The sequence below is a fragment of the Carlito syrichta genome, unplaced genomic scaffold (assembly GCF_000164805.1).
Source record: "Carlito syrichta isolate Samal-C Ts95f unplaced genomic scaffold, Tarsius_syrichta-2.0.1 Scaffold315555, whole genome shotgun sequence".
Taxonomy (NCBI): Eukaryota; Metazoa; Chordata; class Mammalia; order Primates; family Tarsiidae; genus Carlito; species Carlito syrichta.
Window position 1 is genome coordinate 2082867 of NW_007259651.1, and position 8664 is coordinate 2091530.

Genomic DNA, 8664 nt, shown 5'->3' on the forward strand with positions numbered 1-8664 from the left:
GAAAATGTCTGTAGCTAATTCTGAAGATAACAACTACAAGTTTATATTGTTGCTTATGTTTTCTTTACTGAATGTGGGGCAAAGATCTTGTCTTTTTCATCTTGTCTTCCTAAGTGAGTTTAATGCAGAGGCTTGCACATTGTAATTGCCCAATAAATATTTGCAGAATTAAATTGAAAATTTTATCACTTTAAATGGTTCTTCTTGACATATTCTGGCCAGTGGTGGGTTTAATAAACTGAACATTACCTCAAGCATAAGTGTTGTACATGGTATTCAAACTTTAAAATAAATTTGACATATTCAGATATTTTTTCTAGAATTGTTTTAATGCCATAACCTCTTTATAAACAATTAATCATTTGACTTTAATAAAACATCATGTCATTTATCTAAATAAAATTGAATTAGGAATATTCCAGTGTGGCATCAAAGTGGTTCACAGAATGATCTGGCAGTTAGATGCTATAATTCTGTCAAGCCAAATATAATATATCCCATCACAACAACAAAATAAACATCCTTAAGATAGGAATTGACCATATGCCTTTAATTTAGATCATTCAGAGTTCAAACTATACTTCAAAAGCTATTATAGCCTAGGTGATGTCTTGGTTGTTCAGACATAAGTAAAAGACTTTCGACAGAAATAAATTGTGCTTCTGTGCATTATTATTAATTTCTATTTTTTTTAAATTAAACTGACTTCTAAAAGTTGATCTGATATATATATATATATATATATACATACATATATAAACCAGTTTTAAAGACATTTATCAATCTAAAATAGGTAAGAAAGAGAAGAGTCTAGATATGTCCATTTTCGTTTTTTCAATAAGAAAAAAGCTGTCCTATCATACTTATCAGCTCTGGTAAATTAAATAATGAGATCTAAGAAATTACATTAATTCTTATCTGTCTCAGCAATATTCTCAAATAGTGGGATGGTTTATTCAAGATAATCTCATCAAAATCACATATAAGGATTTTCTTTTCTTAAATTATACAAAGGCTGTTGTGTTTTCTATTCCATCCGACAGAAAATGAAACACCAGTGAATCACTGTAAACCGAAAACTGCCTCAAAAGCCTCCAGGACTTAAAAAAGCACATTTCTTTGGGGCCTCTTAATTTTTCATATCTGCTTCATCTTCTTTTTCTCTCAACCTGCTCTCTCCACTTAAATATCACACCCTTGCACAATGTGACCCCTGTCTGAGTTTCCTCTATAATCTATCTGGTTACCCACAGTTCACTCTGTTGGTAAACCTCTGTGTGTGACTTACTTCAGATTCTCAATAGACAGAATTTGTTGGAATTGCTTTTTTTTCATGTCATATGTTCTTGGAATATCTATGAACTATTTGTTCAGGGCTAGATGTCTGTCTAGAGACAAGTGCACATGGCACATACACTACCTTTTCTAGGGTCTATGGAAAGGACATGCCACAAAGGTCATCTGTTACAACTGGAATATATTGTGTTTGATCAGCAAACATTTACTGAGTGCCTACAACAAATAATAAACTTTGCTGGGTAATGGACAAGCAAAGAGTATAATATGAAGATCTCTGCTTGAGAAAATGTAATATAATTAGGAGGACTGAATGTATCCATAAAACAAGAATAATGATAGTAACATACAGTTGTACATCTACATACACACACAGTTACATATATATATATACAATGTAAAGTGATTTAAAGATTTGGAAATTATAAAATGTCATTGTGAACGATTTATGATCAAGGAAGACTTATTTGAAGGACTACGATTCAAGCTTACACTTTACTAATCAGAAGTGGTTGAAACGTTTTGATAGAGCAAAGGCTCTGGGCAGTCTCTACAATGCATCTTTTCCCTTAAAAGTTTCATTTGTATGTCTTATGTGGCAAAAATTCTCATGAATTATTCACTTAAACTGTAATTTAAAATTGTAGTTATATTTTTTTTATCAGTATCATTCACTCCTTAAAAGGAATCAATACCATGTTTCTTGTTCAATCTCACAGTAACCAGCACAGTACTAGGAATCCCAAGTTTGACTGCAGTAAATAATGAAGTATTTCTGATCTGCACAGTTTACCAGATACAAAAACTGACCTTAAAATATATGAAGCTTGAAAAAATATATTCTATCTTTACACATTCAAACTTTATTTACCTACATAATTATATAAAACTAACATAAACACTTAATTACTTGTAATTAGTCTAACATACCATGAGGAATAAGCCCAGTAGTTTTCTGTGTCAATGTATGTAAACTAAACTGTGCTCCATTTCCTGTCGCCTTAGCAACATTTGTTACATAAGCTTTCAACAAAGGATATTTCCTCAAATTTTAAATGTAAAACATTTTTAAAAATACAAGATAAACTTAATTGTGTGATATTCAACAAGTCACTTTCAAAAGATGAGAAGTAGCAACAGGCATATTTTGGAATTTGAGAAAAGCTTTTTATGTGTTACCAATTTTATAAATTAAGTGTGATTAATTACTAAAGCCATCTTTTTATTTTTTCTCTATTTCACAATTTTAAAAGGACATAAACTGTGTATAGATGTTTTCTGTTACCCCGTCAATGTTGCCAGTTCAATGATATCATTGTTTATTTGGCTTTGAAAATTACTTTTTCCTTAAAATAAATATTGAAATATGAAATGCTGATGTCACAATATAGCAAAAAATAAGGCACAGCAAATCTGGGAAGCAGTCCAAAGTGCTCCAAAGTGACTTTTGCGCCAAGCTAAGGCTTTTTACCTGAAGCCATCAGTTTCTGGGGGAGAAAAAAGAAATCATCTTTAGAGATAATTCAGGTACATTATGAAATGATTAAACTCTTGTGCATACAATTAAATACACCACTGCGGCTTTATCACCACCAAAAAAGAAAAAATGTCTACCATTTTCTGGATGGGCAAGGATTCAGCGTCTCCTCTGAATAATTTGCAAATTCTCACAGAGTGTTTCCATTTAGCTCCTGTGGCTGTGAGCACAAAGAACTGAAAGAAAAAAAAAATCAAGGCAAGAAGATTTGAAAGCAGAAAGCCTTGGTTATTTGTCAATGTGGTGATTAGTAGGCAAAAGTTAAGAAATGAAATTATGGGTTGGGAGTTAGTCTTAAATTAAAATGAGTACATACTAAAGTCCAGTCGACAGCAATCACTGATAATACTTATTTAATTTGATTATAATTAAAAATAATAATTCACAAGTGGTACAGGTTTCAAACTGTGAGGTCAAAATCATGGAACAAATAAAGTTAATTCTATCTATCTACGAATGTACATGCATACAGTAAGTCCAATTGCATTCACAGTATGAGCAGCTTTTAACTCTGGTGTCTGTCCAGTTCTATCTTTCCTGTTCACATTATATTTTCTTTTGGTGGGAATATTTTTATTCATTTGACAAACCAAACATCTACTTTATCAATTCCCTTAGCAAATTTCCCATATTAAGATTCTGTTGTTTTTTAGGAACTCCAGAGCTGTCAATAACAATCCCATCTCTGTGATACTGTCTCTCTACCTACAAGCTCTTTGAGCCTATCAATTCGCCAGTGAAATTTAAATACTCAGTTGTTCTTGACTTGAAGGCAAGATTAGGAATGTCTTTCAACATTGGCACCAAATAATTGTGCACTGGCAACAGAAAACCAATATATGTTGAATCAAGCTTTAAGGATTTGCTAAGTGAAGTGAGCACTTATGAAAATGGTGTGAAAAATGTTCCCCAACCTTGCCAATAAAATAAAGTGTCCCCAGATAGACACCATTTTGGCAAATATCATGCCTCAGGACATTGCTAAACAGAATAATTAATTGTATTTATACAGGATGGGCCTCCCCAGAGTGATGAAATCAATACCATTGGACTGTTTCAACTTGCAGGACAGTGACTAACTTGCACAAAACATTAGCCATAAGTGGATGGCACCAGATTCTGTGGTCAAAGACCATAAGTAGCATTTCACATAGGGAAGCTGAGTAGGAATAATTTGAGTCAGGGTTAAGATTATAATATTGTAAAATTGTTACTTGAAATATAAGGACCAGGCTGTAAAAAGAAGAGTAAGCACAGAAAAGAGCTAGGAAAGTGGGCAATTTATGGCAGATATACGTGGAGCCTTTAAGAATGACAATCATGATGTGTGGAGAAGGCAGCATTGCTAATGAATGGGTCTGGAGTGGCATTGGCAGCTGAAACCAAGCATGTAGAATAGCCAGCCAAAGTAATGAAAAATGAAGGAAGAGCCGTGAGTGGATGAGATCTTTTAATAAAATTTAGGTAGGCCTACAGCTTGTGGAATAACACAGATGGAGAAATAAAAGCAGAAGAAAATTCTTCAGAGATAAGTAAGATTCCTCATGAGAACATGCCAAAAGTGTACTAACAAGGGTTCATTAACTGCAAAGAAAGATGGGACATCGAAAAATTATCAGAGTAACTCATCAAGGAACTGAATTTCAGTTATATGGCCCTCCGAAACAGATGAGGCGAAAGAGAGGCAAGGTAAAGCAATGCAATCTTGCTTAACAGTAAATGCAATATAGTTTACAATTCCCAGAGAAAAGTTATTTTAACAGAGCAAGAGTTTCCAGAGCTCTCAATTTCTGTTGAAGCCAAGTGTCAGCAAACCTGATCCTTTTATCCACATTCTACCATAGGTACTGCACAATCATGGTAGACAGCCATAGAGAAAAACACTTCCACAGCTCCTGTATCAATCAGAGCTTGTTTTATTTATGGGTATGATCATTTTTAAAAGTGGACATTTTAGGATACAAACAAAAAAAGGATCCATATGAAGCAATAAAACCACTGGATTTGAAAGCCATAAAACAAGATCAGAATGCCATAAAAAGGAGCAATTAAAAACTATTTTCATGGAAGAAAGCACAAAAATTAACAAAATGCTTATTAAAATAAGTAATGAATGAGGTAAATAAAAAATAAGATAAGATAAGAATGTAAGTTCTGAAAAAATGATGTTAGAATATAAAGTCTAGAAAATTTCATCAATATACAGCATGTTGCATGACATGCAGAGGAGGTACAATATTCTAACTCAAGGTTCTGAAGATTTTTAGAATAGACTTAATAATCTTTCATTCTCTCTCTCTTTCTCTGCCTCTGTCTTTCTCACTCTCTCTTCCTTGCTCTCCCTTTCTCTCTCTTTCTGTCTCTCTTTCTCTGTCTTTTTCTGTCTCCCTCTCTTGTCTTTTTCTCTCTCTCTCTGTCTCTCTTTTTATCTGTCTTTTTCTGCCTCTCTCTTTCTCTCTCTCTGTAATTATGTGTATGCAAATTTGTGCACATGATAAGATTATCACATGTATAATTATATTTAATAGCTACACAATATCTATCAGCCATATTCCATTTTTTTCCTATTAAATGGGCATTCCATTTGTTTCTAGTTTGTTTTTTATACTTTCTTTTACAAATAAATCTGTCATAAATGTTCTTGTGCAGGTATTGATTCAATTGGTACTTGTAAGCTAGATTTTTAAAAGTTTGAAGTAGAAATAAATGACATATTAGACATAAAATATAATTTGAATAAATATTGGCGAATTGCCCTTTTGAAATGTCTTCTTTCCTCCAGGAAAAGGAGGAGCTGAATTTCATCAATATTTTAGTTTTTAATTGTTGAATATTTGAAAGATAGAAAAATTAACTTCCATTTATTTTATATACAACTAAAGATATTTTGTTTGGTTTCTCTTTCTGAAATAATTAGTGTAGAACTATGTGTTTTCCATGGTTGTTGACCACTTACATTTTCTCTTCCGCCTACCTTATTCATACACTTTTGATCATGTTTCCTTTATACAGCAATCTTATCTTTTTAAATCATTTTGTAATGATAACTTTTTGTAATGAAAACTTATAGTGATAGCAAGCATTTTTTTCAGAAGACAAATATTCTATCACATTTAAAAAAAAATTTATGGTATATTTTTATCAGTATATCTTCCACTTAGAAGTAGGTTTGGAATTACACTCATAGAAAATGTTCAAATGAATTTTAATTTGAGCAATTTTTTTCTATACATAATGAGCAATAAATTCAGAGGCAATTCTGTTTGGTGGTTTGGTCATATATTTAGTGCTAACTCAAAAAGGACACATTTATCTTTCATTCAACAAATTCCCCAAAGACTTAAGTGTTTATAATATACTAAGTATTCACAGGGAAAGCAACAAAATGTTTAATCCAAAATTCAAATTTCTGTATGAATAAATACTTGTAAGAAGAAAAAGACAATTATGCATTAAAATCAAATATTCATTCTTGATTTTCTAGTCTATATTTCTAGCAGTGAAGTTAGCAGGAGATAAATAAGCACACATTTTGTCATGTATAAAAGGGTTAAAATATTAAATTGAGTGTTTTCAGTTTTTTTAGGAAACTCATCATTCTCTTGTTTCTATTTTAATGTAACTTTTTTACCATAAGATAAGTGTTTCACATTATGTTATTGCAGAACGTTTGGGAACAGATTCTGGCTAACTGCTTTGCATTAAAAAGCTAGCCAATGCAAAATTGAATGCTTGACAGTTTTTAAAATAATGAACATTTTTAAGAAACGTCTTTTGATACATATATTCTAAAGCATTCGAGTAGAATCTATAGGCCAACAGTACTGGCAACCCCTGGAAACTTTGAAAAAAGGAAAATTCTTGGGAAACATACTAGGCGCACTAAATCAAAAACTTTAGGCGGTAGTCTATCAATCTTTAATTTATTAAATCTTCCAGTTAATTCTCATGCAATTTAATTTGTAAGACCCACTTGTCTACACTTCTTAGTAAGTCCTCAATCAGTCTGACACACAAAGGATTGTACTTATGTGCATATAAAGCATATTTGTTATAAGTTGTAACCCTGGATGGTGTTAAGAAAAGAAACGCATTTCTCATGGCTCTGGAGGTTGAGAGGCATGAAATGAGTGTGTGAGCATGGTCGAGTTCTGGTGAGGGTTCACTTCTTGACTTCCAACTGTTTCCTTCTTGCTGTATCTCACATAGTAGAAAGAGTGAAAGCTGGCTCTTTAATCTCTTGTTATTAGGGCACTGGTTCTATCATGAGAACCCTAGTATACAATCATGCTAAAGGCACCTACATTTCATTAAGGATCATTGAACATTTTGTGCTGAGCAGGAAAAAATATGGCAAAGAGGTGTCATTTAACAAGCAAATATATCTGAGCCCCAACTATTTTATCAATATTTTTTCATGAACATTTCTCAAAATGCCTTTCAAAGACTTTTTGGAAGTAATTATTCAACTTAACTATATACTATTAAATATGTTTCAGAGAAATAGTAAGTGCTATGAAGCTATAAACTGATACTTAATAAGAAATAATTTAAGCAACATTCAGTCAGAAAATTATAAATTATGAAAAACCTATATTATAGCAGACTTTTATTATATATTATGTAAAATTTTTGAAAACATAATTGTAAGACATGTAAAAGCTAGCCCTAAATATATGATCAAACCACCTAACAGAATTGCCTCTGAATTTATTGCTTATTATGTATAAGAAAAACTTGTTCAAATCGAAATTCATTTGAACATTTTTTTATGAATGTAATACCAAACCTACTTTTATTTTTTATTTTTTTTATAATCAATATTTTTTATTATGATGTTGTGGGGTACAGTTAAGGGTTAGGTATACAAATACGTTTCATTCAGGCACCCTGCTGATAAGAGGTGTTTCCCCATCCCCAGACAGATATTTGCTACCGTTAATCCCATCTCCCTACCCCCCCCGATAGTTTCCCACTACTGTCAGTCATTTTCTTATAGTATTACATTGGATGTTCAAGGTCCATTATATGAGTGAGAACATGTGATACTCAAATTTTTGTTTTTGCGAGAGGTCACTCAGTATTATAGACTCTAGTTCCATCCAGGTTGCTGCGAAATTCATGATTTTGTTCTTTTTTATGACTGCGTAGTATTCCATTGTGTATATGTACCACATTTTTTAATCCAGTCTTCTTTTGATGGGCAGCATGGTTGCTTCGAGGTTCTTGCTATTGTGAACAATGCTGTGATAAACATACGTGTGCAGGTATCTTTTTTATAGAGTGATTTGAGTTCTTCAGGATATATTCCCAGTAGGGGGATTGTGGGGTCATATGGGAGGTTGGTATTTAGAGCTTTTAGGAATCGCCACACTGCTTTCCACAGAGGTTGCACTAGTTTACACTCCTACCAACAGTGTAGAAGTGTTCCCTTTTCACCACACGCTCTCCAGCAGCTATTATTGTTTGAGTTGTTGATAATTGCCAATCTGGCTGGAGTTAGGTGGTATCTCAGTGTGGTTTTGATTTGCATCTCCCTGATGATTAGTGAGGTTGAACATTTCTTCATGTGTCTGTTGGCTGCTCGGATATCTTCCTTTGTGAAGTGTCTGTTTATATCTTTGTCCATTTTATAATGGGGTTGTTTGTTTTCTTCTTTTCAGCACATTTCAGTTCCTTGTAGATCAAAGATGTTAAGCCTTTGTCTGACATGGTGTTGGCAAATACTTATTCCCAGTCTGTAGGTTGTCTCCCTGCTCTCTTGATGGTTTCTTTGGCTTTGCAGAAACTTGTCAGTTTAATAAGGTCCCACTTGTCTATCTTCTCTTTTA